This window comes from Aplysia californica, unplaced genomic scaffold (genome assembly GCF_000002075.1).
Source record: "Aplysia californica isolate F4 #8 unplaced genomic scaffold, AplCal3.0 scaffold00450, whole genome shotgun sequence".
Classification (NCBI taxonomy): Eukaryota; Metazoa; Mollusca; class Gastropoda; order Aplysiida; family Aplysiidae; genus Aplysia; species Aplysia californica.
In genome coordinates, this window is record NW_004797720.1 from 213,075 (window position 1) to 229,353 (window position 16,279).

General features: G+C 39.2%; 1 long non-coding RNA gene across 1 annotated transcript in view; it reads right to left on the bottom strand.

Annotated features, from left to right (window-relative positions):
• LOC118478264 overlaps window positions 1–16,279 on the bottom strand; it is a 19,504-nt gene that overhangs the window by 2,547 nt on the left and 678 nt on the right. The window contains exon 2 of the long non-coding RNA XR_004858922.1: window positions 1,602–1,707. This is a non-coding gene — a long non-coding RNA (uncharacterized LOC118478264). The remainder of the gene's footprint in view (window positions 1–1,601; window positions 1,708–16,279) is intronic.

Here is a 16,279-nt window from a genome sequence, read left to right on the forward strand (position 1 = left end):
GGGGGGGGGTAAATCACTTACAAATACAACTACATAAGAACATAATATACGGACTGGCATAAATAACGCTAAAAAGTTGCACCATGTGAAGAAAACAAAAATGAGTATTTACGTGAGTTGTTGTCATTTGTCTCTATTCACAATTATTGGATTGGCTCCAGAAAAAAAAACCCACAACAGGCTCATTGGCCGCTTAATAAGCATCAAACAATACAGCAAAACAACCCTCTCAATGGTACGCAATAAAAACGTGAATTGAATGATGAATTTTTTATCACAAGGCCTATAAATTCTCTGCCCTAAAATGTTTGATAGAGTGTTACATGGTACGACTATCAAGATGCCAAGATTATCTGCGGAAAATCGAGAAAGAGCTAGTTGACGTCTGCAAGCCGGTGGGAGCCCTTAGCAGGTGGCAACAGTCCTGGGAGTGCATGCCAGCACTATCTACCTCTTGCAAAACAGATTCCAGGCAACCAACTCCACGAGAGATCTCCAAAGAAGCGGAAGACCTCGACTGACAACAGCTGCCCAAGACCGCTTCTTCGTGCGTCAGCATCGTCGAGATCCACGATTGTCTGCCTCTGAGACAGCCCAGAAAACTATAGGAACTCACGGTAGAGCAGTGTGTGACCGCACCATACGCCGCCGACTTGCGGCCAGGGGGATGCGTTGTCGGCGTCCGCAGAAGAGAAAACCCCTGAACGTCAATCATCGACGAGCTCGTCTCCAGTGGGCTCAGAACCACGTTAACTGACGTCATCGACAGTGGCAGCGTGTGATCTGCAGCCTGCATCGATCCTGACAATGGACCGGTCCGAATTTGGCGCCGCCCCCGACAACACTACTCGGACGAAAACTACTGGGAGAGAGACCCATGAGGAGGCCAAAGCATGAGGATATGGGGCTCAATCGGTATCAGTCAAAGACTGGGCCTCATAATCTTCCAAAACTTAGGATCTTGATGTGACAACGGAGTGACGGCGCAGCGCTACATCAACAAAGTCCTGCAGCCCCATGTGACTCCGTTTTTCCAGAGACATCAAAACCACTTCTTTCAGCAGGATAACGCCTGGCCTCATACAGCACATGCTACCCAGCAGTTCCTGGTGCAGTACAACACACCCACCATGCCTCACCCATCCCGATCACCAGATGTGAACCCAATTGAACACTTTTGGGACATCCCTCAGAGGCGTCTCAACCAACTCAAGGTCAGACCCCGGACAGCTGCACAACTGGGTGCTGCTATTCTTCAGGAGTAGGTACAGGTCCCCAACTGCCAAATCAATCGTTTGGTTCACTCTATTCAGCCCCGATGCACTGCTGTCATCAACGCTAATGGAGGCTATACCAGATACTGACAGGAATTTAAGCCCCAATTCAAGGTCATTGATGCCGAATAACAAAATCTGTTCCCAAGCAAATCCCCAACTCTCAAGCATTGTTTTGTGCAATTCGAGACACTTCAAACCTGTTTCTCTCTATAAAAATATTGCTCCAATTTACTCTCCTCTTCTAGTGTCATGTGAATTCGCATTACTTTTGCCGCTGAGTATATGTATAAAGTTGAGTGTTTCCCGAGTGAAGTGTCCACTCACCTCCACAAAGCTGGGAACATACTAACCACTCTGACCACTCCCCAAAGCCTTGTCCATCAATGACCTCTATACCTGGAAACGGGTAGAGCGAGCCTGCGCCAAAATCCTGATAGGAAAATATAATGATTGGTTGATTAAAAAAACAATCTGACATATCAATAGAATAATAGTAATAGAAACATTATAGTTACTTTTGGTACTATCGATAAATATTGTCTTTATTTATGGTGACCTTATTTAGGCCACATACGGCCTAAATAAGTTAACCCCCCCTCCCAAACCTTATTTAGGCCACATATGGCCTATATGAGGTACGCCCCCCCTCCACCTGACCTTATTTAGGCCACATCATAAAGCAAAAAAAACCCCTCTTCACATTAATCTTCTATCACAGCAGGACATGTAATGAATCTAGAATCAATTTAAGGTCCTTTTCTGTATCTACAAATCTCCAGTTAAAAACAGGTGCCATTGAATTACCCGTACAAAACTTATCAATAAATGGGTATTTTCTTCGAACGTGAATAGGTGGACCTCGTGGGGTAGCCTAGTAGTCTAGTGTTAGTGTTAGGGTAAGGCAAAGTTTTAAAAAGTAAAAAAACAAACTAACCCTGGTGGGCAGACTCGTTTCGACATTATTCCAGTTAAACTTCTACCTAAATCGTCATTCTTGATTAGAATTATTTAAAAAAACTTTTTTGAAAAAGAAAAGTGGTTTGTTTATTACATTTTTTTAAATTGGTAAATTATCCTCGCAAACATAAATATGTATTTAACCGAATCTAGAGGAACACTGTCACCTGGCAACACTGGATGTCTTTGTATTTTGAGGATTTGAGATTTACAGATTCGAACGGCATGGTTATGCCAGTTTGTTTTTTAAAACTTATCTTAAGTAGATTACTAGAACTAACCATGGATTCGAAAGATCGAGATTCTGCCGATCTTTTATTTAGTGAGGGGGATTATTTCAAAATAGAGGAATGATTCTGAATGAAAAGTGGACATAGGGTAGGAGTTGTGCGTGTGTGTGTGTGTGTGTGTGTGTGTGTGTGTGTGTGTGTGTGTGTGTGTGTATGTGCGCACGCGCTCGTGTGTGTGTGTGTGTGTGTGTGTGTGTGTGTGTGTGTGTGTGTGTGTGTTTGTGTGTATGATTGTATGTGCAGGGGCGAAGGCTGACTTGTTTGATAGGGTAATCAAAGTGAAACGGGATCAGATATGGCCTGTAGATATCACACAAGAATCTTACTCGAAGCGGCGACTCTGAGTTGTAAATGAAAACAAATCCGGATTTCATATTGTATGTTCAACCGCCAAAATAATCGGGAAAGTATCTTATTAAATATCAGTTACAACTAAAATTAAATTTAACTTTAGATGTGAATACATAAACACAAAGCAAAGAAGCAGATATGTCAGTACTAGATCTATATGTTATAGATCTACCAGTGAGTCTAACTCTTTGGTAGAACATGACAATTATCAATTTTTAAATTTCACGTTTGGCAGTTTTTGTTAGCCTTTCGCGGCCAGGAGCTGGTGTCATAATCGAGGTCACGATCTGATTATAGGACGGTAAAAAGTCGAGGTAAAAAAGCAAGCACATGCAGCAGTCAAGAGATTATTGGGAGTTAGTTCCCCTCACATTTGTGAGGTAGACTCGACCAGTGTTAGTTAGCTTACATAATCAGGGCTTGTGATTGATTACAACTGTGACCCATAAGGGGTGAACAGGGTATATGTGGCAATAAAACAGCTTTGACTGCTATGCACATGTTCCCTTCAATTCTATTGGTAGACTCTTCAAGCCTCACTTTAAGCTTACTTAATCAAAGCTTGCGACTGCTTATGGAGTGGCCCGAGAGGGGTGAGGGGGCTATTTCTGTGGCCGTGAAACCGTTTTGAATGTTAGGCATACTGTTCATTGTTGATTACGAACGTCTTTTGACATTTAATTTAAGAGGTTTACATTTATGGATGAATTTGACAGCGACAATGTTTCAAAATTAGGAAGGGAAGCAGTGGTTATTGATTATATAGACGCTTCGCCCCTGTGTGTGTGTTGTTGTTGTGTTGAGAGCATAGAGTTACCCCCTTTTAAACTAGAGTCCATACGAGGTTACGTGACACGGACACATTTGAGTTTGTTGGCGGTCATTTTTAATGTGGCTAAAAAGTTTGTTTACATGTGAGTGGGCGTGTCTCTGCTCTTAGTCTTACGTGTTTTATTTGATTCTAACGTTATGTTTTGATTCAAAGCGATTCTCTTAAAGGTGCAAGCATGTGAAACCTCTTGTCCCTTTCTGGATTAACGTCTTGCTGGTTCTATCAGGCAGTTCAGTGATGTCTGTTTTCTTTTATTACATCATCTATTTTTAGTGCATAATATGTCTTATAGACACAAATAGTCACTTCGGGTTTCTTTTTTAAAACATAAAGAGCCATCAGAAAGGTTCTGGGCCATGTGAAGTTAAGGTTGACTAGCAGCTAAATCTTTTTCACAATGGGCAGGAAATTTCTTTATCAAACTGAAACAGTGTACTTTTTATTGTTTTGTTTTATTGAATGTTGTCCAAAAACACCTTAGTAAAGGTTTTTGTTTCAGTTATCACTACACTGAGTAGAAAAACAATTGACTAGGCTACAAAACAACATTTAAGTCCATTTTTAAAAATCTTTAGTGGGTCCAGAGTTGTCACAGTTGTTTTACTAATGTCCAAAATTAGACTTACTTAAAACAGCAATAGAAGGAGCTTTAGTTTAAGTGGTTTATATTGTCTACTTTAGTTCATAAAATCAATATAAACCAAAGTTTAATACCGACATAAGAAAACACTACTTACAATTTAGTATACTTTTAAAAAAAGTGAACATATGAATGAAAAATACAGTTTCCTGTTCAAATGTCACAAGGGAAAGTTTAACTCGATTGTAAAAATACCAGTACATGTATTCATCATTTGTTTGACTGAATTTGCTTTATCAAGAGCTTCATTGCATTCCTACACCTAAAGGCTGAAAAACTCTGGAATTTTTTTCCTATGGCTCATCCTGATTTATTTTAATGCCAAACTCATATATCTGAGGGGGGCCGGGGGGGGGGGGGGTGGTATTGGGATTCGGGAGGAGAGAGAGGGTGGGGTGGTTATAGGAGGTTCCTATGACACCCACATCTTTTCATACTTCTTTTTAAAAGTTCTATAGGCCCTATACGCTTTGATTCGGTTAATAAGAAATAAATCACCTCGTAGATAAAGTGCTGAAGAAGAAATAAAGGTTGGGCTTTTTCCTTCTCTTTTTTAAAGCCCATATCTCTATCTCTATCTATTTAGTAATACATTTATTTGTAGATCTAGTTGTAGAAAGAACACCGTATTACTGCAATTTAGTAATTTAGATATAGTACGCCATGGCGCCCATGTAAAAAAAAATATCAACAAGAACCAAGCCTCGCCTGTCGCGTATGAGAGAGAGAGAAAACATGCCTAGCCCATTGCTTTAGCATGAGCTCCTTCACACAACTTGCCACAAAAAACATGGCGGACGCCGCTGTCAAATGTGGCCATCGCGCAGCAAGGCGAGAGAGGGGCGTACTGTATCTAGTGCGTTAGTGTACATCTATGGTTGAGAGAGATAAAGATAGACACAGAGAGAGATACAGTAAATGTAATAGTGTATTGATGTCATGTGTGTGTGTGTGTGTGTGTGTGTGTGTGTGTGTGTGTGTGTGTGTGTGTGTGTGTGTGTGTGTGTGTAAAGTGTGTAAGTGGGTGAGTGTTATTTTGTGCGTGATTGTCTATCTGAGTTGTACGGCCCAAATGTACATTATATTGTTGAGAACTACAAAACCCCTCTTTACAACGTCATAGAAATATTTTTTGGTACTTATAGAGGTACAGCAGTACAGGGCGATTTTAAAAATCACCCGCAAGTATAATCAGACAAATTGGGCAATATCTTTACCAGTGGCCAATGTTGTAATTGGTGCAAGCGCTACACCTAACCCTGGCCTTCACTCCCACCCTTTTTCTAATTTTTCTAAACCAGTCAGTGCGCTAGATCTACATTAGGCCTACTACACCCTTGGGATCCGTCACCCGCTGGCTGCGCCAGTGAAGAGACAGATGGGCGAGGTTGGTTTATGCTCATCGTGTAGTGTCTGCTGGGAGCAAGCAAAATATTTGCACCAAAGTTATTTTTGTCACTAAAGAGAAATCCAGGCATCGTTCTTCCCGCACAAGAATAAAGGTGCATGAAACTGCTCTTCGCAGCACCAATTTGGTGCAAGCTAAAAATTTGATCCAAGTTTCCACTAGCCTATCTACTTCACTAGATCTAGTAGAGTCTACGGTAACTCAATGAAGAATGGGTAACGAAACTGTTGTCTCCCTCTATTGTGTAGCAAGTCCTGGTGCTGCACGAAGTAGTTAGAAATCTTTAAATCTTCAAACAGAGCACAAACAAATAATTGGCAGTTCAATTTCCCCTGCTTCTCTTGTTTTGTCTTACAGCGAACGATGTCTTGTAGTGGTTTTGGCTTACGCCCATCGGTAAACTGTCCTATTGTGAAACGCCACTGCTCCACGGGTATCATGGTGGCCTTACTCACACTCGCAACACAACACAAAGGCCAAGCCTAGGCTTGTAAGGATTCGTTTTGTTAAAAGTGTTGTTTAACACAAAGTCTAAGAAGTTAGCAAACCTAACATTTTTTTCTAGCGAAATGAAGCTTAAATTGACTTTTATATTGTCAATAAAAGATCAAGTTTAATCACCTAGATATCTAATCATTTAAGTAAGGAAGTGGCTATCCTCACTCGGGGTGAGAATAAAAACCCTAGGCCTACGATTGACCTCTCACCCCGGATGAGACTTGCCAGCGTTGGCTATTCTCACCCAGTGTGAAACAAAACCTGTTTTTCCTAATTTCGAAATACTTTCTATCGGTGTGGATGATCAAATTAACAAAAGCAAAGAAAAAAATTAAGTTATAGCACAAAACTAAGCTACTTTGATCGTCTACAAAGATGCTATGGCTCTTTCACTTTTCGAATCGAGCCGAACTACGCGGGTCGCCATTTTGTTTTGCCCGAAAGTTCTCGCAAGATCTACTCCTCCCCCTTCTCTCTCTCTCTGTCGGCAATTTATTAAATCTGCAACCTGTAAAACTAGATTACAACTAGATCTAGATTCGAGACTTTAGTAAAGGCAGAGTCCAGGGAAAAACATCAATTAAATTCGTGTGGTGCAGATGAGTAAAGAGAGACCAAAACAATCTCTCTATTCCGACTATCATTGCTAATCACTTCGTCTAATACATGATCCGGTAATTTAACTACCTATAAATAGATGGACGTTTGACCCGTGTCAAAGGTTGGGGGGTGGCTGACGATTCGGGAGGTGGCTGCGGGTTGACGAAAGGGAAAAGCGCAGCGCCGCCACGATATCCTCCAGCTTGACATCGACGCAAACAACAATCTAATTACACAAACACAGGAACGTCTATGTCAGGTGGAGGACAGTATTGAGCGTCAAGAACAGTACAGTCGCTGTGAAAATGTTATTTTCCACGGAATAGTGGAGGAAAGGGATGGCCACAACACCGAAATGAGAAGGAAGATAAACGACCCCCTTAACAAAGCAATGCCCTCCAAAACCTGGAAGGAGGAAGACATCAGTCATGCACACCGGTTGGGCGCACACGGCAGGGGCAGCATGAGGCCGGTCATAGTGCGTTTCACTCATTTCATGGACAAACTAGAAATTCCCAGGCCGAGACAGGATTTTCGTAGAATGGATGTCGGCGTCTCAAATGACCTTACTCTGAAGCAACGCCAGGAGTTGAGCAGACTGAGAGACAAAGGCCAGAGAGGATACTACAAGAATGGAAAACTGGTTGTGGTTCCAGAGACTCAGCTGGCGCCCTCGGGTTCCCCCGCCACAACCCACCGACACATTGGTAACGCAAGAAAATCAGCGTTGGCACATGGAACAACAACAACGTGAACTCAAGGAGGTCGGACTTCGGCGAGATAGGAGTTCGGGCCACCCTTTCAGAACAACAGTGAAAACAGAAGTACCGGAAAACCAAATAGATCTAGCTACAATGGCAATCTATGTGAAAAAAAATTACGATGTTAAACTAAACGTGGAATGTCGGTGGCTTGCAATACAAACTTTTTTATCATGATTTCATCTCATTCTGTTCACATTATGATATAGTTTCGTTTAATGAAATTAATGCCTGTTCCAAAGAACTGCTTCTTTTAAAGTTCCCTGACTATCCTAGCATCTGCGTTTATTGCCATTTTTTGTCCAAAAGTTGCTAAAAGTTGCCACAAAAAGTGGCAAAAGTTGCCAAAAAAGTTACCACTAATTTTCAAGCTTTCAACTCTCTGTGACGACGTATAGCAATATAATAAATGTTGATAGAAGTAACAATCTAATGACTCCAGAATTTCTTGTGCTCTGTTTTAAGCATCCAGAATATCATTTGTAGTCACCCAGAGTGTAAAAACGTGAAAAATAAAGGTTTCACAACAGAATGAAATCAAAATTAGAACAGCACCCATAAATAACCACAAAAAACAAAATACAAATTAGGACGCATGTCCACTTATCCGAAAACTGGCTGTTTCAACCCTAAACGTGAGTAATTTAAGAAAAAGTAGGCGTACAGGATATTACATTAAATCATGGAATCACACACAAGGGGCCTACCAGTGTCAGTATTCGGTTTTGGTGGACACACGCTCTAACATAACACATTTAATTTTTTTTAAAGGATAGGAACAGCAAATTAAATGACATTACGCTGTATAAACACACAAAAAAAGAAAAACTAATCGTCAGAACTATTTTTAGAAAATTTAACACACCAACAAATTAAAACACAAAAAAGAGGGAAAAATAAAAGGCAGACAGCAATATAAATAGTATACAATGTACTTACTATATTCTCCATATGAAAATAGATACACATGGACATCTTAAAACTTATCAAAATAACTGTCTAATATGTTATGGAGTAGTTTTGTTGTTTTGTCTTTTTTTTTTTTAACTGCCAAAAAATCGCGGCCGCTATTCGTGGGTCGCGGCCGCGACAAACGCAGATGCTAGACTATCATCTATACTTTTCGTACTGTCAACACTATCTTGGAGGAGTTGTTGTAATGATGCACTTGCTTCTTTTTTTCCTGCGTCTGACAGGTTTAGAAAAAGAATGTGCTTCGATCAACTGTAGATGTATTGTTCTGCTTTGTTTACATCCCCCTTGAATACTCACCTGTGTATCGTGAGACATTATTGAAGGGCGTTGACCAGTATAGTGAATGGTGGGAAACGATCAAGGTAAAATATGGAAACTTGCCCTGGTTGATTGCTGGGGATTTAAATTCTAGGACCGGTGTCATAGATGACTTTGTTTTGCCTGATAACGTGGCTTCTTTAGTATATGGATTTGACACTTTCGATCTTATCTCAGATAGTATGGATTTCGAGGTCAGGGGTCGTAAGTCTCGGGATTTAGAAATAAATGCATTTGGGTGGAGACGAGGAAGGGAACATCACCTGCATTGCAAACAAAGGCAAGTCAGTTGTAGATTACAACACTGTAAAGCACGGGTGGGTTTCAGGATGTAATTAAAGCCTTTAAAATAACCCCTAGATCAGAGTCTGACCATTTCCCTCTTAGTCTTACGCTTACAGCACCTGGAATCGAATGTGAACCCATAGAACAAGAAGTTATCTGTCTTTTATATGATATCCAGAAATGTTTTTGGAACAACGCATACGTCGAAGACTATGTACAGGCATTAGAGGACAACCTGTTATGCCTTCAAAATGAATTTTCTGATCTTACCCATGTAGGTAAAACAAACTATGCTGTTGTGATGTTGAATAATTGTGTTAAAAGCGCAGCCGATTGTATGCAATCTACAGGTGTTAAAACGTTCAAAAAGTGTACTTCCCAACCACCATGGTTTGATAAAGAATGCTACTATGCAAAAAGGCAAAAATACAAAGCATTTCCGGAATTTCATATTTCGAACTCAAATTTGATAACTATCTCGCTTTGAAAAAGAAATTTAAAAACCTCTGTAAATTTTTAAAAATCACAGTATACACAATTACAAACTCAAATTCTTATTCAGAATTGTTTGAAGCGCAATTCGAAAGATTTTTGGAAACAGGCCAATATCCTTTTGTGTAAAAACCCGGTAACAAAGAAAACTATCAAACCCAGAGAATGGTATGTCTATTTTGAGAAATTGCTAAACCCCCTCTCGGGGTCTGGTTGTAACGCCAAAGGAAAGACAAATCAACCAGCTTGAACTCATCTGTTTCCTTACAGTCTCATGCCTCCCCTTGTGGTGAGCCAGGTGATTTGTTAAATTCACCCATTTCAATAGACGAAATAGTATTGGTTATAAATAATTTAAAATCTAGCAAGGCTTGAGGACCTGACTGCCTATCGCCGGAATTTTACTAATTCGGTTGCCAGGACCTGGCTGAATTTCTCCTATTTCTTTTCAATTCAGTTTTCTTCACAGGCAACTATCCAGAGGAGTGGACCAAGTCTACGATATTTAGTTTGCACAAAAAAGGAAACGAAAATGATGTAAATAACTATAGGGACATTAGTTTACTAAATGTTCTTGGTAAAATATTCTCATTCATACTGACTAGGAGACTGCAACGATGGTGTGATGAAGGTAACCTCATCCCTGAATCTCAGGTCGGTTTTAGAAGAAATTACTCTACAATAGATCATATATTTTCACTCCAATCTTTAGTTCAAAAATATATCTCTAAGCCTGGCGGAAGGTTCTATGTATGTTTTGTCGACTTAAAAAAAAAAGCATTAGACTGGGTTGACAGAGAAAAGCTTTGGACAGTATTGACAAGTCTTGGCTGTTCTTGACCAATGTATACCATTTTGAAAAATATGTATCAAAGTGTTCTTTCTTGTGTTAAAGTCTGTTCAGATGAACGAGGGTCCATGAAATCTTATATTACTGAATATTTCCAATGTACATCAGGTGTCAAACAAGGCTACAAACTTTGCCCTATATTATTTTCTTTGTTTATGACTCAATTTGAAAAAAACCACAAAAACTTTCAGATTCATATACCCATGCTATACAGGTATTGCCCAATGATAATGATGGTATTTTATGTTTAATGTACGCTGATGACCTAAGTCTTTTTGACGACAATGTCAGAGGTTTACAAAAGAAAATCAATGTGTTACATGATTTTTGCCAGATGTGGGGTTTAAAAGTGAATGCAGAGAAAAGTAAGAGTGTTGTTTTTAGGAATGGAGGCTATCTCAAAAGATCTGAGAGATTGTATGGGGAAGATAAGATCTTAGAGACAGTAACCTATTATAGTTGCTTGCGTATTTCATTTTCATCGCGTCTATGCTGGCGACGAACGCTGAAAGGTCGAGCTTGTAAAGCTCAACGGATTGTTTCTCTAACAAGAAGGCTTTTCGGTTCTTACCAAGAATTACATTTCGAAACAGCAAAAACATTTTTGACATACAGATTAAACCAATGCTGCTTTATGGATCTGAAATTTGGGGTACCAAAAATTGGGACGTGATTGATAATGTTCAGGTAAAGTTCTGGAAAGCCTTTTGGGTCTTGGCAAATCTACACCCAAATGTTTAGTTCTAAGAGAAGTGGGAAGGACCAACGTATGTTCTGATTACATGCATTGTGTCATTAAATTCTGGTGCAGACTTATACACTTAGAAAATGACAGATATCCATCGAAATTTTACATGCAATTATATCGTTCCTGTGAACTGGACAGAGTCAACTGGGCTACGGAAATTAAAAACCTATTATTTTCCCTGGGATTTGGATACGCCTGGTTTTCTCTAAATGTTGGAAGTACTAGACTCTTTCTCGGTGAAGTAAAAAGTAGACTTGTTGATCATTCTGTGCAGAACATAGAGGAAGAAGTCTGTCGCAAGTATAATGTTTTCTCTCTTACAATTCCGTTTCAAGAAACAGCTGAATATATCACCAACCTCCCACGGTATTGGAACAGAAGAGTCAAAGTTTTGTTAAAAACCCATAGTCTTCCATTAAATAACAATCTCTATCGGTGGAAATGAACTAATTCGCCTTTATGTGAGAGGTGTAACTCTCATGACATTGAAGATGAATTTCACTTTATTTTCTATTGTTCACACTTTGTCAATCAAATGAAATTTTTAATCCCTCCCAGCCTGACTCGGCCTAGTGACAGAAATATGCAATGTTTGACTCATGATAAGAGATATGTGCACAACCTGTACTTATTCATTATGGAAACTTTATTTATCAAATGAGTGTTCTGAGTGATATGATGTGGGCCAATGGCCTTAAACACTGAATAAACAAACTTACTTACCTACTTAACAGTAGTTACTAAGCCTGTTGCCCATTTGCTCACTTTCCAATTATGCTCCACCTTGTCTGAAACCCACGCGACGCCACTGATCTTTACTATTAATTGTCATATTTAGACAAAACCCACATATGATTATTAAAGAGTAAGCCAACTAGGTAGTAATTTCTTAATATTATGGACATTCTTAAAATTTCAAAACTTGTTTTTTGCGTTTTTCTCTACGTAAAACAGATTGCATTAAAAAAGACTATTTTAAGTCAGCTCCTTATCCTTCTTTTTCAAAATATTGCACATGCATTTGTGTGAAACTATATTTTATGCTTTCAAGTACTTAAAACAAAGTTTATAAAAAGTCGAGCAAAATGTTCTTCAGAGACATAGTGGAACATTTTATAAACCGTGGAAAGATGACCAGAAAATAACAAAATCGTCTTATGATCTCCACTTGCACTTGCAATTTTTTGGGACAAATTATAGTCTTCCTCATTATCTTATTTTTTCTTTCACACAATTTTCTTCACTAGATTCTACTTATGATAACTGTATTGTTATCAGTTATTATTAAGGAAGTGGATAGGTGGACCCCGAGGTCTATCTAGCCAAAAGGATAGGTGGACCCCGGAGGTCAACCTAGTGAAATACTAGGTTTTAGCTATGTGAACTCCGGAGTCACCGTAGTGAAATAAGTAGGATTAATCAAGGTGGCCCAAGAGTTCACCAATCATTAATTAATAAAACTACTTATTTCACTACAGGGACCTAGGAGTCCACCAATCCTTAATTAAACCTACTTATTTCACTACGGTGACCCCGGAGTCCACCAATCCTTAATTGAACCTACTTATTTCACTACGGTGATTTCGGGGTCCACCTATTCTAAAACCTATTATTTTGTTAGGTAGACCACAGGGTCCACCTATCCTCTTGGCCAGGTAGACCCCGGGGTCCACCTTAGACTTAAATCTAGATCTACTTATTTATTTCACTACATTGACTCCATGGTCCACCAATCCTTATTTAAACCTAGATCTGCGTATTTCACTACGATGACCCCGGGGTCCACCAATCCTTCAAACTAAACCTACTTATTTCACTACGGTGACTCCAGGGTCCACATAATTATTATTACAATATACTAAAACCTAAGGTTTCGCTAGGCAGACCCCGGGGTCCACCTGTGCTCTTGGCTAGGTAGAACCCGGTGTCCACCTATTCTCTAACTATTATCAATTAGCAATTTTCATTGATTAGCATAATTTATAAAAAAATTGAGTCAGAGACTCGCTGTCTAAAAAAATCCACTGCTAATGCTATTCTTATAGAAGAAAATGGCACAATAATGTAAAAAGAGTTTTAAAAATATCCAGAAAATAACATAAAGTTAATAATATATTATAGATACATATTATAATATTCATATATTATATATATATATATATATATATATATATATATATATATATATATATATATATCTATATATATATATATATATATATATATATATATATATATAGTGGAAACCATATATAACAGGCCCGGTACTAACAGGTACTCTTTGTCTCTATTAACAGTTATCGGAAATAACAGGGCCCTATCGGAGACCAATCGGTTATAGCAGTGACAAAGGTTCGTTAACAATGTGTAAAAAGTAAAAGAGAGAGAGAGAGAGAGAGAGAGAGAGAGAGAGAGAGAGAGAGAGAGAGAGAGAGAGAGAGAGAGAGAGAGAGAGAATTATATATATATATACACGTACTGAAAGACTGAGCAGAGGCTTACAATTTAAACTCTGTTCTCTACTATTAAGTTTGCGCGAAACAGATTTTAGAAAAAAAAAGTTGGATCTAATAAAAGTAAAAGTGATTGTTATAATGAGATTACTTATTATTAACCCTGGAAAAAATACTTAGAGATGCGGAATCTAAAATTAACTAGAACTTTGCAATTCAAGTTATATATTATATTCCAAAGCCCAAAGGCATAGCAATAAGTTAGATCTGGCTGCTTCTAGATTACTATTACTGATTCAAGACAGGTAATCTAGATTTAGCTATCAGCACTATTCAAAAGCCAAATATAATATGATAAAAAAAACCAAAATCTGTGAATTCTTTTGCCAGTCAGTACATCACAAATGCCCTAGCAGCACGTATTAATAGTTGAATAATGCGATGCCGTAGCAACACCAAAGACCGTGTGTACCAAGATATTGCACTTCCTCATTGAGCTTTTGTCCGCGGCCGTATCGCGCTCGCTTTGCCGCGTAGCGCGTGTTGGGCTACGTCACTAGGCGACGCGAGGTTTGGTTTCATCGCCGACTGCTTGAGGAGTGTGTGCGTGTGTGTGCGTGTGCGTGTGTTTGTGTGTGTGTGTGTCTGTATGTGTGCGTGCGTGCGTGTGTGTGTGTGTGTGTGTGTGTGTGTGTGTGTGTGTGTGTATGTACAACTTTGTTTGGGGAGGAGACGAGGAGGTACAGACTAAATATGTGGAATGAGAATTGCTGAGATAGTTTAATTAAAGATAACAAAAATAATAATAATAATAATAATAATAATAATAATAATAATAATAATAATAATAATAATAATAATAATAATAATAATAATAAATAGCATTTGTATAGCCCATATCCCCGCTTAACAGCAGGCTCTATGCGCTTTACACTATATTATTACCCCAGCAGATCATAGGACACTCCGAAACATAGCATACAGTGCAAGCAGCTGATTAAGCGCTCAAACACTAACAAACTGAAAAGATCTTTCGCTGTCTATAGCCAGGTACCCATTCCCACCTGGGTGAAGTAGGGAAAATTCGTGTAAAGTAAAGTGCCTTTCCCAAGGACACACGTCGGGCCCCTGACGGGATGCGAACCCACGACCTTACGGTTGCGAGTCCGAGAGCCTGACCGCTAGGCCACCGATGCCACACACAAAAATTAACACACAAATAAAAACAAAAAGAACGAAAAGAAAAAAAACCGGGAAAAGGGTTGGGGTTGAGTAGGTAGATGAGAAAGGAGAAAAGAAAAATGAAAATCATCCAGCAAAAAACGAGGAAAATTGTTTAAGGATTTCAAGCAGCAAGATGTTCAACGATATAACTCGGGTAGTTTGCTGTGTAATCATTTCAAATCGCAAAGTTGGTTTTAGTGTCGTAGTAAGTCTAGCTCGTTGTCCCTGGTCGACATCATTTTAATTACAGAATTACCAGACAAATAATGACATTACGTGCTATGGGAGCAAGTTTCTTTGTCCAACTTAAGAAGTGAATATTGTGGCGACACAATGCAGTCTTGCTTTATAATTTCTTTACGACTTGATGTTGCGATCTTTTATATCAATGTCTAGCAGATTCAAACTGTCCTTGTCTCTTCTTAATGATATCAAACAACAACTAGTTGTTTCCCTATCATATGGGTTCTTGAAATAAAACGACAGATTCTGTGTAAAGAGAGTCACATTACCTCTCTCGAGAGGGAGCGTTTTCTATTTATTAGTCATGTCAGATTGTTATATAATTTCTTAAATGAAAGTTTGATTCTGACTGCGATTCTCTGACCAAATTGACATCAAAATATATTATTATGGATCCCTGTAGTCGTGCTGAGCGAATTGTAAGTTATGGAAAGGAAAAAATAAACTCGCTTCCGAGGATGCATCCAAGAAATCTCATGGAGACAAACCTTGATTCCGAATAAAACAGTATTAAATCAAAACTTTTGAAAACGTGTGCTTGAACAGCACATCTGATTTGGACTTTGGCAACAGTGATATATAGCAATTATTTAATATTTTGGTCTGTTTCAGGCGTTCCACCTCATGAGGTAAAAGAAAACGAAGCGCGCTTACAGAATTAAAGTTGGGATATGGGATATGGAAAGTTGGATTCGGTACATGGGAAACAAGAGGTGATAGATGGGAAACAGAAGGTGGGATTTGGAAGATGGGACTATAGTCATATGTGTACAATAATGACTGGATGGCACGGGGTCAGCCTGAAAACCGAGGCAGATAGAAAACTACAGGAAACAATAATTCTTATTATAATAACAAACACCTCTCTCTCTCTCCCCCCCACTCTCTCTCTCTCTCGTTCTCCCTCTTTCTCCCCCCACTCTCTCTCTCTGTCTCTCTCTCTCTCGCTCTCTCTCCCCCTCTCTCTCTCTCTCTTTCTCTCTCTCCCTCTTTTTCTACCTCCCCTCTCTGTCTCTCGCTCTCCCTTTTCCCCCTTCCCATTCTCTCTCTCTCTCTCTCTCTCTCTCTCTCTCTCTC